Below are 22,379 nucleotides of genomic sequence, written 5' to 3' on the forward strand. Positions count from 1 at the left end.
TCAGTTCAATTCAATTCAATTCAATTCAATTCAATTCGATTTTATTTATATAGCACCAAATCACAACAAAAGTCACCTCAAGGCGCTTCATAGATACAGAGAAAAGCCCAACAATCATATGACTCCCTATGAGCAAGCACTTTGGCGACAGTGGGAAAGAAAAACTCCCTTTTAACAGGAAGAAACCTCTGGCAGAACCAGGCTCAGGGAGGGGCGGGGCCATCTGCTGCGACCGGTTGGGGTGAGAGAAGGAAGACAGGATAAAAGACATGCTGTGGAAGAGAGACAGAGGTTAATAACAGATATGATTCAATGCAGAGAGGTCTATTAACACATAGTGAGTGAGAAAGGTGACTGGAAAGGAAAAACTCAATGCATCATGGGAATCCCCCGGCAGCCTACAGCATATCTAAGGGAGGATCCAGGGTCACCTGGTCCAGCCCTAACTATATGCTTTAGCAAAAAGGAAAGTTTTAAGCCTAATCATGAAAGTAGAGATAGTGTCTGTCTCCCGAATCCAAACTGGAAGTTGGTTCCACAGAAGAGGGGCCTGAAAACTGAAGGCTCTGCCTCCCATTCTACTTTTAAATACTCTAGGAACAACAAGTAGGCCTGCAGTGCGAGAGTGAAGTGCTCTAACAGGGTGATATGGTACTACAAGGTCATTAAGATAAGATGGAGCCTGATTATTTAAGACCTTGTATGTAAGGAGCAGGATTTTGAATTCAATTCTGGATTTAACAGGAAGCCAATGAAGGGAAGCCAAAACAGGAGAAATATGCTCTCTCTTTCTAGTCCCTGTCAGCACTCTTGCTTTTGGTTTAGCTGAAGGCTTTTCATGATGAATTGCATATGGGATCACTACAGGTTTTCGCTTGGGCAGCGGTTGTCCTTCTCTCATGGCGAAAACCATCTTACAATGCTGTGATTGCAGCCATTCCCCAACTCTCTATGAATGGTACTCATGGCCATTGATCAGTGGTCTTTGATCAGTGGGTTTTGGTCAGTGGTTGTTGATCAATGGTCATGAGAATTTGCATAATTAAGATTAAGGAACTGACCTCCCAGCCCATTGTTCCTTCAGTGGTGCGAGTTTTAGTCATTATGCAAATGTACTGTTTATAAGATTTGGGGAAACCTGCAGTCAGCTGAGACTGAAGAAGTCACTTGGATGAGTGACGAAACGTTTCTCCCACAAAACGCTACGTCCAGATGAACAGATTCAACTTTTTGGAGATTTGCTTCCCTGGATGATTGAGAATGCATCAAGACATCTCCTATGATTGTTTTGAAAATGTGCATGTGAACATTGTTATTGACGTTAGAGAAACAAAAGCATTCCTGCTGTTCAACATGACGTTGTACCCATAGACACGTGATTAAGTCTGCAAACCTGTTACAAAGATTGACTTTGCATGTGTCTCATAAATAAGGAGGCATAGGTGAAACATAAACTAGACTAAAACTCAACTAATCCCAAACTAAAAATAACAACACAAGAACTTAACATTATTCCGTAATAACATAAGAAATCAAAAATACAAAATAAACTCAAAATTCTGGGTCACAGACCAAGACCCCTGAGAGTACAACTCAAATGACAAGCAGCTAACCCTTTGCAGAACCAATTATGGAATTACTAAACAAAAAAAGACATAAAAGTTGTCCTTTTTTTTAGTAAACTATGTTTTCATTTTGTAAATACGTGGTGTTTTATAGGTTTTCTGTCACAGTTCACGAGGCAAGCCATGTGGGAATTATTAATGGACCCAAGATGCAGGCAATGCTGATGTGAGTGAGCTTTATTCAGCAGGATGACATACAATAAAAGGTGAGGGTGGCGAGAACAGAACTGACAAAACCGAAACTTGGAAAACTAAGAACAAAACAAACCTGAAACCTTGAGACACAAACAGAGCTGCAGGGAGACATAGACAGACGCAGGGGAACCATACAGACAAACTAGCAACGCACAACGGAAAACACAGGGCTTAAGTACACACAGGGCAATCAGGGAATGGGAGGCAGGACGGAGACACATCTGGGGGGAAATCACAGCTGATGAGACTGAGGGAAGTAAATCAGAATACAATAACCCGAGACACTGGTCAAAAGACCCAGGACCATGACACTTTCACAGATTAACACATAAAAACTATTTGGCAGGTAAACAGTATCACATGATACTCAACTTCAGGAGTGACTGCATTTCTGCACCTCAGCCTGGCACACCCACCGATTGTTAGATCCCTGATGAATGCATCAAGCCTGCAAAGATATTACAAACATGACTTTGTATGCTTTCATTTGTGTGACTCTCAGGGTGTACAATAATAGAAATCAAAAGTAAAACTGGAATGAAAAATAAAGCAATACAATAATAACAGGCAGTTTTGATTTTAAAATAAATGTTCAGATTATTTGGTAATCTATTACAAGAAAATATTTAATTACATTTTTTACAGTATGTAGTGCTAAATCAGTTGCTTCAAGGCATTTCATACTCTAAAGTAAAGACCGGACAATAATGGAGAACACTTGGCTGTTGAACACTTGGCAACAGCGGGAATGAAAAACTCCCTTTTAACAAGAAGAAACCTCCAGCAGAACCAAGCTCACGTAGAAGAAGCCACCTGCTGCAAATGTGGCTTAGGGGAGGAAGACAGTACAAAAGACACACTGTGGAAGAGAACCAGAGATTAATATTGACTTATGATGAAATGCCGAATGGTGTATAGACACACAGTAAGTGTAAAAGAACAGTAAAGAAGAAAATCATCATGGGAAGCCTCCTGCAGCCTAAGCATTTTGCAGCATAGCTAAGGGAGGATTCATGGTCACCTTATCCAGCTGATCTAACTACATGCTTTATTAAAAACAAAAATGTAAAGTCTGATCTTAAAAGTGGAGCTGTTGTCTGTCTCTTTGAGGTGACAGACAGATATTGAGGTGTGCACTTTTTCTTGCTTTCCAAAAGCACCAGAATCTATGGCAGTTTGTATGCTGGTCTAAGCGAGCGGCTTTGCCACCTTTACTTATACTGGTCTTCCCACACTGGTTAACAAATGTACTTAGCATGCGCACAAATAAAATATGCCCTCAGCAGCACAGAGGGAACCTGGACAAGAAGTGTTGTGCAGTGACAATAACTATTTCATGAAACACAACTTTTCTGTGCAATGTTAATTACTTAATTTTCACTATAAATACTTCCTAGCAAAGATCGACAAGAAACTGGTGCTTGCTTGGTTGCCCCAACCCTTCAGCCTTGACAAACAGCATTCCAGCAGCAGATTCTCCAAATTGATTGGCCAAGGGAAGGGACGATAGAGTATATAAAGCCTGGGCTAAAGAACACCCATTTATCTAAACCAAATGATTAAATTTGGTTTAGATAAAAAACTAAACAGTAGTAAAAGTTCTTCACAAAGTCAACGCGCGGGGGAGGGATCTATCAGCAAAATTTCAAAATTTATCATGAGTAAAAAACACAAGCTCACTTCAGAAAGTAAACCTTGTATCCAAGAAGCTGGTGGTGGAATACCTCTGGTAAGTGCAGCAATAAATCTTCTTGCTTTTCAAAATTCATGTTATTGCACATAATTTTGACATCAGATATTGTTTATGGCTTTAACCTATGTAAATGTGCATCTCTGTTGTTGTCTCTCCTTCATATGTTATTGCTTACTATGGCAAATTTAGCAAATCTGCTTGGTTAACAATAATTCTGTGATCAAACTGGTAGATTACAGAGTACAATTTGCTTTATGTCAACTTTTTTTTTCCACAAAGGAGGCCCAAACAAACAAGATTTGGGAAACAAAAATTATTGAAAGTATACATTCAACTAACATCTTAAATGGATTTGAACAACAAAGGTAAGCATATGAAAACAAAATATTGTAGCTAAAACTGCTCATGTCATAAACTGGGAGAAGTACACGTAAAAAGAGAAGGAATCAATTTTGTAGTGAAACTTAAATAATTTTATTATATTCATGATTTTCATTTATTATGTTTAAATTTATCAGTTTTTAACATTCATGTTGTTTTATCTTGCTCCTTTAACAGTAATACTTTAACTACTTATCAATGTATAGTTTTGCAATGTATTCTTACTTCAATATGTTACCAATGCGTCCTTGAAAAAGGGACAATTAAATTTATCTCTAAATATCTGTATTTCACATTTTATTCCCATCAAGGCATAAGACGATAGATCCCTCCCCCTTCGAAAATTTTATTGATTCAGTTCGTAAGAATTATACAACTACTGGGTAAGTATTACAATCTGCCCACATTGTGAATGATTCATCTGACACAGAGTAACTTAGCACTTCAGTATATTAGCAGTTTGCAGTTACACTGCTCTTTGCTCTTTGTGCTGTGTGCAGCATATGGGGATGTTTTGTACAATGATTTTTCCCCTTATTCAGGAAAGATGACCACAAGAAGAAGGATACATCGTCTGACCCGAACACTAATCTTACTAAAAAGAAGAAAATGAATAAAATAAAAATGTACGAAGATATAATGAAGGAAGAGCACCCAGTAATAGGAGAAAATGTGTATATTTATACATCACGGAAATCATATATAGAAATTTCAAATGACAAATGCAGCCAATCTGCATTTGTCATTATCTGCATGGAAGATAATACGGTAAAGATCTTTGACGAGGTTCGTCCATATATTCCAACAAAAAAACGTCGAAGACCAAATCAATATACAAACACAAGACACAGTGAAGAAATTTTACTTGATGATGTGAATACATTTTTAGCACAAAATGATAAAAAAATTAAATGGATTTTTTTTTATTCATATTATAGTCCATGTTTAGAAAGGTATGATCAAATTGAGGGTTGTATGTTTTTGATTTTAATCAAAGCTTATGAATGGTATGTAAAATATGATGCTATCACAGTTTTGACATACACAATACCTTGGGGACTTTGTGGACCAGGTTACTTTAATGAGCTTTCACCTGAAGACATCATGAATCCTGAGAGTCCTTTCAAGTCTCGTGTTGAGGAATATGAGAACATTCCCTACAAACTGGATTATAAGAATTTAAAAAAAAAATTAGAAAAACGTTTAAAATTGTCACATGGTGAAAACAATGAGAATATTAAAGTTGCTCGAGAAGCTCTAGTGGAGCTGGCTGCAGAATTATCAACTCGGCTGCGTAAAGATTTCTTGGAGCTTGGAGATGAGAAAATTGATTCTTTAATACTTCTATCAGAGAAAATTAAACCTATTCTGAAGAGGTTGTGGAGAGAAAATGTTAACAATAGTTTTGTGTCATTGGTTAAAGAAAATATTACAACAATATTTAACCAAAAAGTAGATGATCTTTTTACACAGGACCTAAAGTCACAACCTGGAATCAACAGCTTCATCCAGCTTCACCAGCTTCATCATCCAGTAAAATTAATAGATTAATACAGACAAATCTTTTAAATTCAGATTTGTATTTTGTCTATGATTAAATAAAACAGAATTGTGACAACCAACTCTGGTATTTTTTTCCTCATCAACAAATTGTACACTATTTTCCTGCTTACACAATTAAAGCAACGATACAAAGATGGATGAGAACAAAACACTTTTAGATTTTAAGATACAAAGAAAAGAACCCACTAATAAATTAAACCAAGAGATAGTGTGAACCTCCAGAGTCAGCTACCAAAGTTTGCTGTCTTTGAGGGTTAAATGTGTTTTTTGATTGTTTGTTTTGTTTTAATCTAGTTTTTAAATTCTAGTTTTTGGGTTTTCATACTGTCTTGGAAGTTTTCATACTGTCTTTCTTCACTGAGGCTGCTCAGAAAGATTTAACAGGCACACAGAGCTCTGTAAAGAAAGTTTGCTTTCAACCATAATGGACACAATGCAGAGAAACACAAAAAATGTGTGTTTTTTTATTAGTATTTTAATTACCATTACAAGACTTTGTTAGGTACTATTGTGCTGTCACATGAAATTATTCTTTTGATATGGAGCTTTGAGAGTTGGCACTAACAAGACATAAATAAACATCCCTGTATACAAGACAATATGTAAAAATGACACAAGATAAAAACACAGAGTGACATCCTCTTAACACAAGATATATTTTCAGCATGAGATGTCTTTTTATTCAGTGTAAACAGAGATGGGAAGTAACAGCATGCAAATACTTCGCTACTGTACTTAAGTAATATTTTCAGGTATCTCTACTCTATCTCTACTATACTTGAGTAGTTTTTAAAACTACTTTTTAGTTTTTCTCATTATCTCATTTTCAAACAAGTATCTGCACGTTTTATTACATTTTCAAAACAGGCTACTGTTACTTTTGGTTTAACGCATTTGGGAGGGGTAAATATTTCGCTGCTGCGACACTGTGATCAAGTGAGCCCTCACATGTGAAGTGACAGTCAAGCTAGCCACACCCCCAGCCGCACCTACAATATGGCTTAGAAACAGTCTTCTATGTCCTGCCATAATTTTTACTATTGTATTATTCAATCCACTTCAACATTTGAAATATTATATATATATATAATATTATAAATAAATAAATATATATTTCTATTCAACCTGACCTTATCCCCAGCTAAGTAAAATTGCAGTGCTATATTTTTGATATTGTGTATTTTTTTAAATTTTATTACAGGAAAACTGTTAGAGGTGAGGCAAGTATTTCACTGGATTCTTAATCTGGGTTACCCCCACTCTTCCTCTTGTGCCTAACAGTTCTTTGAACAGTACGGTTTAAGACAAAATGAAAAGTAAACTCCAAAATTACAGTACTGTACTTCAAACATTCTCATCTTTGAGCGATATTACAGGGAAACTGTTAGAGGTGACGCAAATATTTCATGGGTTCTTACTCTGGATTACCTTCACCCTTCCTCTTCCTGCTTATAGCCCAACTGTATGGTTTCACGGAAAGGTATACATAGAGAGAGAGATGCTGTATTTATCCTGCCACATAATGAAGAGTTATTGTACACTTTTACAGAGAGAACAATAATGATTTCCTGAACTATACTTTATGGCTCAAATGTTGAATCAGTTACTGGGAGAAGGAAGTCTGCTGCTTCACAAGAGTGGAATGGAGCAGGTGTGATTGTCCACAATGGAGTCCCGCAGTCAGCTGAGACTGAAGAAGTCACTTGGATGATTGATGAAATGTTTCTCCCACTGAAAATGCTATGTCAGGATGAACAGAATCAACATTTAGGAATTGAGTTCATTAATATTGGTTAATATTGACATTTGAAGCCGGAATATAACAGCCCATTGTGTAGCTGGTTCATGATCTTTTACTTTTATTTGTTGTTACTAAGACTCGCATCTCCCTTACTTGTAGTAAGTTGTTCTTTATTCAAATTTTTGTACTCCAATTCTTTGTCATCTTATATGTAGATTTATATGTCCATAAGAGACATTATAGTCTCTTCACAAAAACAACAAACACCCAACCAGTAGAAGTAGTAGATGGCTGCTCCTCCCTAAATCTCATCCTGATGGAGGTCTCTCCCTGTTAAAAGGGAGTTCTTCCTTCCTGTCATCTCTTGCTCACAGGAGATTTTCTGATTGCTGATGTTCTCCTTAACATAGCTGGGTCTGCCTTACAATATACAGTGTCTTAAGACCGCTGTTGTGAATAGAAGTTATATAAATAAACTCAGTTTGTTGATGAAACGGATAACAAAGTGTATATCATCTCTGTTTACGGAATCATCATGTGGGTTAGATGATGACTAACTATATCAAGAGACAGGGTGAGGCTCCAGAGTGAGCTATGAGACTTTGAAATGAATGAATGAGTGAATGATGAGATATTAGGGGGAAAACAAACAAAACAAAAACATACATTTCTGAAAGCACAGTTAAAATACAGTTTACATATTTTTTTACAACCCTACCCATCAAAATCAGTTTGTCTTTCTTCAGTGAGGTCTGAGAGGCTTTGCCATTACTAGAAACAACTGAGCTAATGCCACTTAGTGGCTGCTGTGTAGATGATTTGCTTTGAGCTGCACAAGAATCAACAGAAACAGACAAATTTAATGTTCTTTATTAGTATTTTATTAACCATTACATGACCTTATAAGGTACCACTGTGCCGGCACATGAAATTATCCTCTTTGATGTGGAGCTTTGATAACTGACACAAACAAGATACAAATGAACGTCCCTGTATATAATACTGATTTTAAACTCAAAATAATCAGCAATAAATATCTCAAAATGACACAAGATAAAAATGAAGAATGTTCTCTTCATAACACAAAATGTCTTTTCAGTATGTGATGTGTTTTTATTCGGTGTAAACATTAAATTAAGGAGAAGAAGAAAAAAAAAAGTCTTGTTTCCAACTTTTGGCCCTAAAATACCAAAAATAAAATGTAAATTTACAAGCTGATTCCCTACACTGAGATGAAGTTAAATGTCTCAAGGAGAAAAGTAAACATGTTAATTTAAAATTCAATAATCACTTCTACTACCAGAAGTCTTTACTGAAAGTCTGAGGTTCCTCTGGTCTCAGTCAGAACGTGTGATTTGTCAAGACTAAGAATGAAAAATACACAGAAATGATTAAAAACTGATTTAAGCCCAGAGAATGAATAAGGCAAGCAAGCTCATACTGTATATACAGTCAAGGTTACTATTTACATGTGGTTCAGCAACTTCAGCTAACAGTGGAGGTGGGCTCTGGCTCCCCCTACTGGTTCAAGAGTCACACTGCTGACAGCAGTAATGAGCACTGACCTCCTCTCATGCTCTCGTGTACCCAGTATACCTAATGCAGTGGCTGACAACCAGAAGTCCAGTAACTTTAGAAACACCCACAGCCTGCTCTCACTCTCCCTGCATATCTGAGACTAAAATGATCACTTGCAGTAGTTTTATTTCACATATTTCTGTAGTCCATCCAAGCTTCCAGTGTGCAGAAACGCTATTAATCAGGTCAAGTGTCACCACACAGCTGGATAGAAGGAGTAAAAGAAAATGCAGAGGTGCTGGGTCACTGTGTAATGTTGAAAGGAAATGATATACAAACATCACCTTTGTAGTGAAAGTGGATAAGTTAGCTCAAAAACACCAGCATGAAAGTCAACACTCATTGGCAGCATTGCCTTCACAGATCCAGCTGAGCACAGCTGATCATATTAATTACTAACATCACAGATCATAGTTACATATGACCTCAGAGTAGCGTCCAGATCGAGAATCACAAAACCAGCACTGAACAAATAATTCATCATCAGCACTGTGTGTGACGTGAAAGAGTGAGACCTGAACGTGGCAGAGCCAGACTCACTCAGAGGAAACAGACTGAGGACAAGCTAACAATGAAACTTTGGACGCAAAAAAAAAAAAAAAAAGAATTAGTTCAACATTAAACAAAGACAGGATACACTGCTGTAAAAGAGTGAAGACAGGCTGGTCCTGAGTGACAGGTGTGCTGAGCTTAACAGCAGTATGGATGGATACACTCATCCACTCATTAATTAATGTAGGCCTCAAAGGAGATTTTGCCTTTTTCTCCTTAGTTTAAAATGATGGCAAAATACTGAGAGCCCAGAGTTCCCACTTTTCAGTGCTTCAAAAGACAAACTTTGGATGATTTCTACCACACGGTCAGGTCAAGATTAGCTGAAGACTGTGGCCTGTGTGAAATTAAAAAGAAAAAAAAGTCTCAGTCTCATTTAAATCTCAGCTAAATTCTCCTTAAAGAGAACGAGACATAAACAAGGGCCTGTAACTTTAAAAGAACCGTATTTAAAATGAATGTATGTATGTAAAGTGTATATGTGCGCTTGTGTGGACACCAAACAGGAGGAAGGGACTGCAGGCTGTGGGCGGAGCGAGTGGAGGCCAGTGCATGTGTGGGCTGCAGGACTCATGGTGGCGTCTCTGCGTTATTAGTTGTCGTCTTCTTCTTCACTGGCTTCTTCACTGTCTTGGTTTGAGTCTGGCCGCAGAAGAAGAAAATAAAGAGAGTGATTACTAAAGCTGATCAATCAAAGACTGGGAAAATGAGAGGTTTCACTAACAAGAGTACGAGTTATTAGTTGCATTGTAACTGCTGCTCAAAGCATGTTTAATCTGTGTAAACAGTGAAAATAAAGTCTCCATAAAGAGCAGCGTGCCATTTCTGAGTGAACTGTTGATGCTGCAAAATACCACAGGAACATCTGATGTATATACAGTTGGTGCAGGTAGTATCACTTGCCTGTGTAATTACAGGTATGGTTATATGAACTCACAGGCCACTTAATTGCTTGTGAAAGCATACATGTAATCTGTGGGTCAGAACTAAATGTAGGTCAAGAGGTAATGTGTGCAACATGAAATCATTTATCGCCGTTTTATTGGAAATGAACTGAGCTATTAGTAATGAAATGCATACATTACTATTACCAAATTAAAGTAGGTTAATTGTTGAGGAAGAAAAAAAATATTAGGAAATACTGAATGCTACACTTATTGGTCAGATTATTAGGTACACCTTGCTAGTACAGGGCTGGGGCCTCGTCTGCCTTCAGAATTCTTCAAGGCACAGATTCAACAAGGTGCTGGAAGATTTCTGTCCACACCCATTCCCCCACATCCCAAAGACGCTCTATAGGACTGAAATCGGGTGACTGTAGAGCCCCTGGATATTTTTCCTTTTTCAGACCAGTCTCTGTAAACCTTAGAGATGAATGTGTGGGAGAACCTCAGCAGTTTCCGAAATACTCTGACCAACCCATCTGGCACCAACAAACAAACAAATCACTTTCAAAGTCACTTAAACAACATTTTCCCTCATTCTGATGCTCAGTTTCAACTTCAGCAGGTCATCTTGACCATGTCTACATGGCTAAATGCAGTTGCTGGGTAATGAGCATTTGAAGGTGCACTTAAAGTGGCTAGTGACTGAATATTGTAATATACAATTTAAGAAAATTGCCCTGTGATTGACAAATCTACAAAGCGTGTATGCCCTACCTCTGTCTTAGCAGCAGCAGGCTTCTTGGTTGCCTTGACACTGGTACTGCGTTTGTGCCCTTTATCTCCCACATCCTCATCAGAGTGTTCGGTCCTTGTGTCTGACAGGTCAGAGCTGTGTTGGGACGATGTGTCATCAATAAGGGACGCGGCTGCCACAGAGCGAGCTGCGGGACAGGACAGAGATTGATGGACAGTCAGTGAGAGTAGCTGAGTGTTCAGAGTGAGAGAAAGGATCCTTTTAAGGAAACGCCTTGTTTGAGAAACAAAATAATAATAATTAAAAGAACCAGTCTACAAATGCACACACATGCAATGAAAAAGCAGCTTACACTCATAAACATGTGAAGATTTTTCAGCAAGGTTGAAACAGGGAAACTTAACATACACCTGTTGTTAAATGGTGAAGTTTATCCACTACTAACAAATAAACTCTCTGGGTTGCAGGACAACAACTTAAAGAAGAAAGAAAAGAAAGAGACTGGTATGACCAACCAGTGATGAAACAACAAATTTAGTGGTTAAGATTGTGAGATGTTTTCTGCTGATTGATCAACACAAGTGATTACGGAAGGAAGGAAAAATCCCTTTTGTGAGTTTAAACATGATCTTAAGAATTTAAACATGTACCAGTGTTGTCCTGTCAACTTGGTGGGCTATGAATTGATTATATGGTAAGAAAAAAAAAAAAAAAAAGGGGGGGGAGAGAAGGCTGACACAGGGCCTGGCCCGGTGTTTCTCCCCTCTCTGAATAACACAGCCAAAACAACATCATTTTCCTGTTCGTCTGTTTTTGTTTTGTTTTTTGTTTTTTCTCTTTATGTTTAATTACAGGCTGCTTTGCCGGCCCTGAAAGCCGAGGCTGACCTGGATTCCTGCTCTCCTCTCAACCATCTTCGACGTGACCCTGACCAAATGCTGCAGCGGTTGGACCCACCACAACAACCTGAAAATGTCAACAGTGCTGCAGGACAGCGCGTTTGTTGTCGCATTTTATTTGTAGTGTGAAAAGAAAAAAAAAAAGAAAAAAAATCAGAATTGAGCATTAAGACCTGCAGTGTGAACATAGCCTGTTAAGAGATATATTCTAAAACACTTCTTCAGCAGAGAATCAGAGAGGAGAAACACACAGAATTTCTTGCTAGCAAGGGCAGCCTAGAGTGAGACTCAGAGACTCGCGCTGAGGACTTGCCCTGGTCCTTTATTTATACACTTCAGTGGGTGCTTGTGTGGTGTGTGTGTGGTGTGTGTGTGTGAGGAGGGGGTCAGAGTGTGACCCCATAAAGACTTCCCTAAAACTGCTGGTCTGGAAAGTCCAGCAGTTCATCAAACCAAAACCACTTAGACTGGAAACAGATATAACTACGTTAATCCTACCGTAAAACAATAAAACAAGGTACGAACTTTCTCATGCTCCTGGGATGTGGGGGTGAAAGCCAGAACACCCTGGAATGTTACAGACTTCCTAGGATGAGACATCCTTTCAATAAACACAAATGGTTACATGCAGTATTCTACCATATACAAAATTATATCATTAAAAGATTATACTGACTACTAAGTACAATTTTCCATTGACATTCCCTCCTGTTGTCAGTATACATTTAAATGAGATATCAGTATGTAACATCTTGTTGTACATTTTCTGTCACATCGTCATTGGTCACACAAAGTCTTCATGTTCCAACAGGTCGGAGTCATTATCATCACTTGTCACGGCTATGTAATCAGCAACAGTGGAAAATATTATGCGGTTAATCAAGAGTTTTAAACATGGCAGTATACACGTTACAAAGACACAAAATAAAAGTAGAAATATCCCAACTCTGATGAGTAGTCTTTTTAGCACCTGTAACCAGGAGCTAATGTAAAGCCAAGAAAACCTGTCACTTGTATCGCTTACATAGTCCTGATTTTAGGCCTGCTTTGATTTGTCTCAAAGGCGTGCTGGGCATATGAGAGCAGACATAATAGTCTGTATTTGCCGATTCTGTCTTTGTCTTGTAAAGGTGAGCTTCGTAGTCAAGGTAACCAGGAGGGTCCACCTTCCCATGGCTACGTACAGGTCCGTCACACCCTACTACTTGGTTACTCTAGAGTTGGCCAATGGCTGGAGGTTGAAGTGCGAGCAATTCCCTACGGGCGCCCAATCAGCACTTCCCCCTCGCCACTGAAGCAACCAAGTGAGGGTGAAACTTTCCTCTACTAGTTGATTTCTGTGGAGGAAGTGGAATCCTCTGGGACCTCAACCTTTTTGCAGTGGCTCTGATGTATCCAGGAGGGTCTCTCCGCTATTTTGCAGGCAGTTGGAGTGGTCAGAAGCACTTGAAATGGCCTCTATCAACCCCCATCACCTTGCTTTAGGCCTTCGTCCTGCGATAGGAATATTTATGACTCTTCTATTGTCCATCCTCTGCAGAAAAACCCCTCTGTGGAAAGGGTACTGGGTCCAGTTATCTTACTGCTGTTATGATCCCAGCAGTCTTCAGAGTGTCATCACAGAGTGACACAGCATTAGGTGATGTTCATAGGAAACTGCTGTCATCACCACCATAGCTTCTGGTTCATGTGCTTTTCACAGAATCATGATGTCATCCTCGGACTCCCCCTGTGCTGTCGATGGAGCTTGGCACGCTCCCCTCATCCTTCAGGTGCCCGTCTGTTGTCCAAAATCTCCTCTGTTGGCCTCTGGAAATCCCCCTTGGCACAGCTCTCATTCCAACGCAGTTTCGTGGTCCTTGCTGTGGCTCCAAAGTCTAATCTCATGATGGGCCCCAACCAGCTTGACCTTTGACCTCAACCACTGCCTGGGCTGTCAGCCATGCCTGGAATGGTTCTTGTTTATCACTGGGCCTCTGAAGATTTCTCAGGAGATGACTGCTGCACCTGTATTTCCTTGCTAGGAGGAAAAACTTCTATTTGGAGAGCATGTCAACAATCATCAAACCACATTCTTTAGTTCAGTGAACTTCACTTATAGGCCATCAAAGTCTCATCTGAGCATGGATGCACCACTTGCATAGGTTTGATACCCGTTGAATGAACTGTTAATCACACAAATCGCTGCAAAAATCATTTAAAATATAGTTTAATATAGTTTAATGTTAATTCATTGTTCATGTTAATCCTGGACCCCTCCTCTTGACGCATGGACACTCCCATGAGTCAACTCATCAAAACCAGATTCCTGTCCTAAAGAAAAAGGTTAGCTAGATCACGTCCCAGGCAACATCAGGGCATCTCCTCCTCTGGAGCAGCACCACCCCGGACCTATAATCCTGCAATAAAAGATGTTAGTGTGTTTTGCATATTAAGTTTGCTTAAAAACTGGCTCCGCCAGGAGCCTGCATACATACCATAATGGCCTGGAAAACAAGATCTGGAAGTGAAATCAAACTTCACACTTGTAAACAATTATATCATAAGAGTAATAAAGTATTCAACATCAGCAAGACAAGTGTCATGTGCAGGTTTTCTCAAATCAGTAAACTACAATTATTACCATAATTTGCCTCAGACATGGATCATCCCATGTACTCAGTCAACATTAATGTAATCGGTGACTTCCCTTAAGCAAAGTCACTCCACTCATGTATCACTAGGAGCTCAAAAATGGCCAGTTAATGAGCTCCATGTTCAACTATTCCATAAACACTGCATCTCTTATTTGTTTTTCTCATGTCACTTGTCCGCTTCTGCTGAATCCTCTACATGTACTCTTAGAAAAACAAACATTAGCAACACACATTGACCATCCCGGTGGTCAGACGCAGGTCGACAGGTTCCAGAGGTGCTATAAAAGGACCATAAAGTTAACCATCCATAGCTGTGGAAAGAAGTGACACTAGTTTTCAACACAGGAAATTTCTCACGTGTCATTCACATTGTCAAAGTAACCTTCACATTTTCCCAAAAACACAGTGTAACAGCATCACCACTCATAACCTGTAAACACAGTTTTATTCACACATAAACCCAGAAATCCTGTAGTAGGAAAAAACATCAACCAGCTGTCCTGGTATAAATCACATGATCAATTCACATGAAGAACTGTAATGCTGTAGAAAAGAAAATGCAAATGTTAGCGCTGCGCAGATGTATACACTCTTTCTCACAGTTTCCTCTGTGAGCAACACAAGGTGGTGAATAACACCCCTGGTAGATGCACAGACACAGAAAGTGGCATTTAAAAGGTTAAATCGTCACGCAACCTCGAATGTTGTTGTCATCTTTCTGCTCCTGTAAAAGGAAACACACATAGATTCATCCACCCTTTTGGCCTGTCTAGGTGGAGGTTAACCTTGAGTAGTGGTCAAGCCTTGTCAGCTTTTACCAACCAGGTTTTTTTTTTTCTTTCACTCATTCATTCATACATTCATTCTTTCTTTCTTTGCTAATAGTGGAATCGATCGTCGCATTACGTTTCCACTCTCAGCAAAATGACGTCATTTCAAAAAGAAAAAGAAGAACTTTAGATCGGATTACATCGCTGAATCCTTTTTAGGCAGGGACTCTCATTTTCTAATTGTCCCAAATAAGTGGCTTTCTCCTGAGCCCATTTTAATGTGGAGAAACTCACTTGTAACAATTTTCTCGACGACGTGTCATATAGCGCTTCTAATCATGCAGATCTGCTCAAACAGAGATTATCAAACAAAACTTTCAGTGCACTGTGAAAGTATCAAAATAAAAAGGCCTTGTTAAGTCATGACACAAGCTCCTCATCTCAGGAGGGTAAATCATACCATTAGCATGGTTTATCATCATACTAATTGGCAGGCTCAACTTCACAACAAAAGAAAAATCATCAGCTAGATTCACTCCAAACCAACCATCAGCTGCACAACACACAACATAACCCTAATATGTTATGAGTTTAATCCCCAAGTCTGTGCCTTTCACTCATTTGGGCCACAGATCCATATTATCCAGTTTTTCTTTTTTCCCGTCATCATAAAACGTGTGACATGTCATCAGCTATTTCACAAAAAATGTTTGTTCTTATTTATTCAGAGGTACAGTATCTAGGTACAGGATTCACTCACACATCAAAACAGGAAACTCAGTGTTTTAGAGTCTCCACTCTAACAAACTCCAACACATCTCATTCACTCGTGCTAAGATTCAGTCACCTTTCATTAATCTAAGAACGATCAACTAATTTGCATATCAGCTATTAACCCACTAAGATGACAGGACAACAGAAATGCATGTTCAAAATGTAATCACAAAAATAGAATTTCCCTCATACAGTAAATTATTTGTTCTGCATCAATCAAGCAGGAAGCATCTCCCAATTTACTATATTAACAACTAAATTTATTGTCTGATTTCTGGTTGGTCAAACCAGAATCCTTTTTTCCCACAAAAGTTAAACTGTTGTCCTGCAACCTAGAGAGTCAATTTTGCATTGGATAAATTCAGCATTTGATAACAAGTGTCTGTTAAATTCACACTATTTTAACACTGATAAGAGATAACAAGCTGATCTTCATTGCATGTGTGTTTGTGTTATTAGGCAGGTTTAATGCATGTCTGTGGAGCTGCATCTCCAGCAGAACATGTTCTTAAAACTGCCTTTCCTACACATTTCTCTGCGATTATTTAATCATTTTGTAACTAATGTGCTATGAGCCCATTGATCTTTGCATCACTTCTCGTCACACTAAGTGACTTGGACAAGATGGCAAACAGACTCACATGCTTAAAATGTTGTCTAATCTTCATGAGTTCTCTTGTGTTTGTGTTAGTAGGGTTAATGCATGTTTTGCTTGTGTGTGTGATTTTGTATGTTTCTTTTTGCAATGTTTCAGACTCTTTCACAATTTTCCCACTTAAGCAGTCAGTTTTCTTTTCCCCAGGTTTGCTAACCCAAATTTTGATTTCCCACTTTAAACACCAGCATTCTCACTTAACTCTCACTGTTGTCCTCTCCCACTTCAACAGTCCAATAGCAGGCAGTTCTCTTTCAGCTTTGTCCTGTGTTTCACTGTTTCTTCTTGCCATTTTCTCCAAAAGTGGCAAATGTCAAACTCCAACAGTCTCCTCAGTTCTCCTCAAATGTTCTTGTCACATGCACAGTGAATTTGCAGCTTGTTGGGAACACAGTACCATTCATCCAATCAGGCAGGATGATGGGTTTGCTCTTCTTCTCTGATGCTGTTTGTCCACACTGCTGCTGCTTGCTGGGACTCTTTGCTCGGGAGTCTTTGCTCAGGACTCTGCTGCTGTCTCTTTATCTGCCATGTTATTGCTCTTTGGAGCTGCATTCCTTGTCTTCAGGGAGGAGTGAGAGCTCGCTTGTGAGTTTGAGAGACACATGGTGCTGTAAATAAGTTAGCCAGAAACTTGGCCTGAATGTTTCTAATGATGTTAAACTATAACTTTCTTCCGACCGCTGCATGTGGAAAATTGATTCAGGTCTGCTTGTCACCTGAAAGTGACAAACTAAGACATTTTCATTATTATTATCACTGCTTAATCAACACACACAACTCTCTCTCTCTCTCTGTTTTTGTGAACAGTCCTTTCTTAAAAGCAGAAAATAAGATTGTAGTTGTTCTTGGCTGATCAACACAAAACCTTTTTCCTATGATTATTTTTCATCTACAATGTAAATTTTGTCTCTTTTTCACTCTTTTTTTTTTTTTTTTTTTTTAATAGCTGGTGACCTGCAGAATCACCGCTCTCACAATCAGATGCAATTACTTTTACACAGTGCACAAAAACACTGTGACGTCAGACACATTCACACTCACTTTTTTCATCTGCGTAAATAAATCATTTGGCCAATGGCATGTGCCATTGTGATCCATAAATATGATCACAAATTTATTGAATTATTTTTCAACCCACCAAAACAAATAAACAAAAACATGATGCTGATGCTATGAACACTCCACACACATGAGTCAAGATGCAGGAAAACTGCTCACGGAAACTCTTCACACTCCAGTTATCATAGTTATCATAGTTCTATTTCCCTCTCTTTGAAGAGTTCTTAGCCAGATCTCAATCTGATAATGTGTAGCTTGCTCATCAGCTCAGAAGAGACCACATCGCAACCTCACACAGTGGTTGCGTGCTTTGCCCCACAGTGGCAAAGACTTGCACTTTCATATTCAATTCAGCTTCTCCATCATGTAGTTTTCAGCTGTTTCATACAGGGTTCAGCATATTAGTTGTTTTCATAGGTGTGCTCTATATCTCAACAATGGCTCATATTAGGATGACAGTTTTTCAAACAGGTCAAGTGTCTCTATACACGTAATTAGTTAAAGTATTTACCTATTCTACTTCATATGTCATTGTACTGAATTTGAGCAACCCTAAGCTTAATGCAGATTACTTTCAACAATTATCCACCTCACATCATAACTGACTGAGGTGCCTCTTCATATTAATATTATTTCATCATTAATACCAATTTACAGGTTGTTATCCTTGCTATTATTAGTATGAATACATTAAAGATAAGTTGTAATTTAGACTTTTGTTTATTTTACTTTATTTCTCTTGTATTTATATCTATTCAGTCGGGTCTGTTTCCAACCCTTTTTAAACTACTTTAAACTACTTTGATCTCTAATTTTCACTTGGTGAGGGATTATTACATTCTTCCTAGTCTGAACTGCTCTCTTCACCTGAGCTGCTATCCTATTCTGAGTTACTGTCTTCTTTGTTTCTTACAGTCACGCACAAAATGTCCCTCTTTTCCACACCTCCAGCATGCAGTGCTAAAGCCACTGTTTGGTGTGTGTAGCTCTGCCTCTACCTCTTGCTCTTCCACTATGCATTTGTCCTGCTCCGGCTTGTTGTTTTTCTAAACATTTCTCATCAGGTGTTAATTTCGCTTGTTTATTCTCCATTTTCAAAGATTTTGCTGGGCCGTCGCTGGCACGCTTGACTTCAGAGTGGTTTACTGATACGGCCTTCGACTTCACCCTAACGGTGAAGCGGTATCAGTTTTATGAGATGAAACTCAACCGTTCTCCTTTGTCACCAGTACTTGAGCCTCAGCAAAGAAAACAAAAATGGAAGTAGTTCAGCAGCATATTGTGCTGTAAGATCAACTTACTTCCAGACACACACACATATAGACATTTGCGCGCTAATTTGTCACGAAGTAATTTCGGCTACCTCTAAAACCTAGTCTAAACACAGTTCCTTTTGGCGAACTTAAACCTAATTTGTCACGAAGTATTTTCAGCTACCTCTAAAACTAGTCTAAACACAGTTCCTTTTGGCCAACTCAACCTATTTTATCACGTGACTTTTTTAAACCTTTGCGGCGGTTTTATATACCAAAATAGTGTTTCTCACCCTCCGACGTCTCACTGGTGATTCGGATCATCAGACTGAATCCCAGCGCCGTGGACCAGGCCACCGGCCCAGACCCGAATTCAAGTCCTGGGGCTCTCTCCTCGTCTAAGAGGGCTGTGCACAGGCTTCAGTGCTGGTTCCCCACGGCGTCAGGAATCAGTGCTGGATCTTGGAACAGAGTCACAGATAACAGTTCTGATGTTTTCTGCTCCGGCTCGAAGGACCAAATAATGTTAAGAGATATATTCTAAAACACTTCTTCAGCAGAGAATCAGAGAGGAGAAACACACAGAATTTCTTGCTAGCAAGGGCAGCCTAGAGTGAGACTCAGAGACTCGCGCTGAGGACTTGCCCTGGTCCTTTATTTATACACTTCAGTGGGTGCTTGTGTGGTGTGTGTGTGGTGTGTGTGTGTGAGGAGGGGGTCAGAGTGTGACCCCATAAAGACTTCCCTAAAACTGCTGGTCTGGAAAGTCCAGCAGTTCATCAAACCAAAACCACTTAGACTGGAAACAGATATAACTACGTTAATCCTACCGTAAAACAATAAAACAAGGTACGAACTTTCTCATGCTCCTGGGATGTGGGGGTGAAAGCCAGAACACCCTGGAATGTTACAGACTTCCTAGGATGAGACATCCTTTCAATAAACACAAATGGTTACATGCAGTATTCTACCATATACAAAATTATATCATTAAAAGATTATACTGACTACTAAGTACAATTTTCCATTGACATAGCCTTAGTGTCTTTTCTCACTGTTCCTCTTCCCCTGTTTTTTCCCCCTCTCCTTTTCTTGAACTTCTCTTGTCTATGTCTTTCCTTTTCCTATGCCCCAGTCATGTCTGTTCTGATTGTAGTAACTTAAAAGTACAAAACAATAAAATAAAAAATAATTAAATACATGATAAAGATCAATCAAGTGGACCAGTTTGGCAAAGGTGTAGTGATCCACTTGGGAAAATAAATCTGTTGGGCATTTTTCTTGGCCTTCAGACAACAACTTTGATTGCTACAGTACCAAACGGGACAGGCAGGGGAAAAAAAGAAACATTACTTTTTTGTGCAGTATTAATTGCTAATTACTAATTATTACTATAAATACTTCCTAGCAAAATGTACAAACATCAACAAGCAATGAGTGCTTGCCTGGTTGTCACAACCCTTCAGTCTTGAATGGAATGCATGCTGATGCATTCCAGCAGCATGCATAATGAAACACCACAGCAGCAAGCAACAGATTCTCATTCTTTGGCCAAGGGAAGGGACAAAACCTGGGCTAAGTGACACCCAACATATTCAAATGAAATTTTGTTTATATAATAAACATATAGTAGTAGAAATTCCTCACAAAGACAAGGAGCTGGTGGAAGAAGGTCTCTGGTAAGCACATCTTCTTTTTCAATTTCATGTTTCATGTTTTTCTACATAATCTGAAATTGAAATATTGACTTTGACTCGTGTAAATGTACATCTCTGGTGTCATCTCTCCTTCATACGTAATTACTGTCTAAGCCAAATTTAGCTGTTGTGCCTAGTTAATGTGGCCAGATGGGCTACTTGCTTGCCACTGCCCTTTCTCTCTCGCCAACCCGTTCTCACTGTTAGGGGAATTTAAACGGGTGGATTTAGTGGCAGAAACACACACGGGCACAGGATCGCGGTGAAGCAGATTTATTTACAGTGATAAGGGAATATTTACAAGGCTATATACAGTGGCAATCTTAAAATGTTTGCAATAATGAAGCATTTCAATACAATGTAGACAAAAACGAAAAATAAAAAGATAGTTACGAATCGGGACTCCCCGATCCTTACTGCGCATGTGCAAAGTCGGACCGTACAAATGGGTCTACCCGATCCGTACCGCGCATGTGCAGATGTTTTCTTCTTCTTCTGTTCGTTTAATGGCAGTTTACTCCCCAGTGTACGAGGATACTGCCACCTGCTGACCGAGCGAATGAACCCTATTGTAAACTGAATTGGCGTCATTAGAAACGTGTTAAATTTGATTTAGTGATAGTCGAGTGTGTTTATGCTTGTCTGTGTGGAGAGGATTGACTGGAATAGTGATGATGATGTCCGCTATCACTGTCAATTGTCAGTAGGGTTGCCAACCGTCCCTTAAAAAACGGAATCGTCCCGTATTTAGAAACAAAAGTACACGTCCCGTATTGAGCTAATAAGGGACGCACTTTGTCCCGTAATACAGTGAGAATCAAAAGTAGTCTATAAGTTTTAATGTAATTAACGCTTTGTTTGAAAACATAATTCCCAGCCCCGCCCCTGCTTTGTGACCAATGAGCTGACAGCACACTTATGACAATTCGAGTATGACAATTCAGATTACCGCTCATCTCATTGGTTGAGGAAAGGTCGCTTGCGGAGAAAATACCGGAAGACAACAGATGACCACAACAAAAAGCATGGCCAACAGGGAAACAAACGCCGACACTGCGGTGCAAGTCTCAGACGACAGTACACCTGAAGCTGGGCAAACACTGTGCGATTTTCAAACTGCACGATTGACTCGCAGGGGTTATAAGTTCGTAGGTCACGATGCAGGGTCTCACACTATACCGCCCGATGCTCTGATGCGACCTGAGTCACACTGTGCCTCCATAAAATGAAGGTTATAACAGAAAATCTGTCGCTCGCTCTCCCTCTTTGTCTTTCACTCACACAGACACACACCGCCATCAACATTGCTAAATTACTAATGACAAACATGATCAGGCAGCTGTGATTGAGCAGCAATGTAAATCCAACTATTTTCACGGTTGTTGTGGTCGTGATAATTTGGTGATGCCACATCGAAAAGGCTCGGATGAGCTTTCCAAAGTTCTACAAGTTGTGCCTCCATCGCTTGAGTCCAGATCACACGCTGCACAGCCGTGCTGCTCCGTCTTTTTCACCGACGTTTACGTGTTTGCGCGTGAGCAGTGTGAGCGGCTGCGGTGACACCCTCACGAGCGATTGATGATCGGGAGCTGGTCGTGAGGTGTTAATCGCTTCTCGTTACCCCACGTATACTACACGATGCACGATGAAGGTCAAAATCGGGC

At 39.4% G+C, this 22,379-nt stretch overlaps 2 long non-coding RNA genes across 2 annotated transcripts; one reads left to right on the plus strand and one right to left on the minus strand.

The window, feature by feature from the left end:
• Nucleotides 1-3,360: 3,360 nt before the first annotated feature.
• Nucleotides 3,361-5,103, plus strand: LOC146524497 (uncharacterized). Its single transcript, XR_014869309.1, has 4 exons — nt 3,361-3,549; nt 3,793-3,878; nt 4,206-4,277; nt 4,437-5,103. It is a non-coding gene; the product is annotated as an uncharacterized LOC146524497 (long non-coding RNA).
• Nucleotides 5,104-8,052: 2,949 nt separating this feature from the next.
• LOC146524498 (uncharacterized) lies at nt 8,053-11,894 on the minus strand. The gene is made up of 2 exons (XR_014869310.1): nt 10,990-11,894; nt 8,053-9,970 (listed from the first exon to the last, which is right to left on the minus strand). It is a non-coding gene; the product is annotated as an uncharacterized LOC146524498 (long non-coding RNA).
• Between the last annotated feature and the right edge of the window lie 10,485 nt (nt 11,895-22,379).

This window comes from Neolamprologus multifasciatus, chromosome 2 (assembly GCF_963576455.1).
Source record: "Neolamprologus multifasciatus chromosome 2, fNeoMul1.2, whole genome shotgun sequence".
Taxonomy (NCBI): domain Eukaryota; kingdom Metazoa; phylum Chordata; class Actinopteri; order Cichliformes; family Cichlidae; genus Neolamprologus; species Neolamprologus multifasciatus.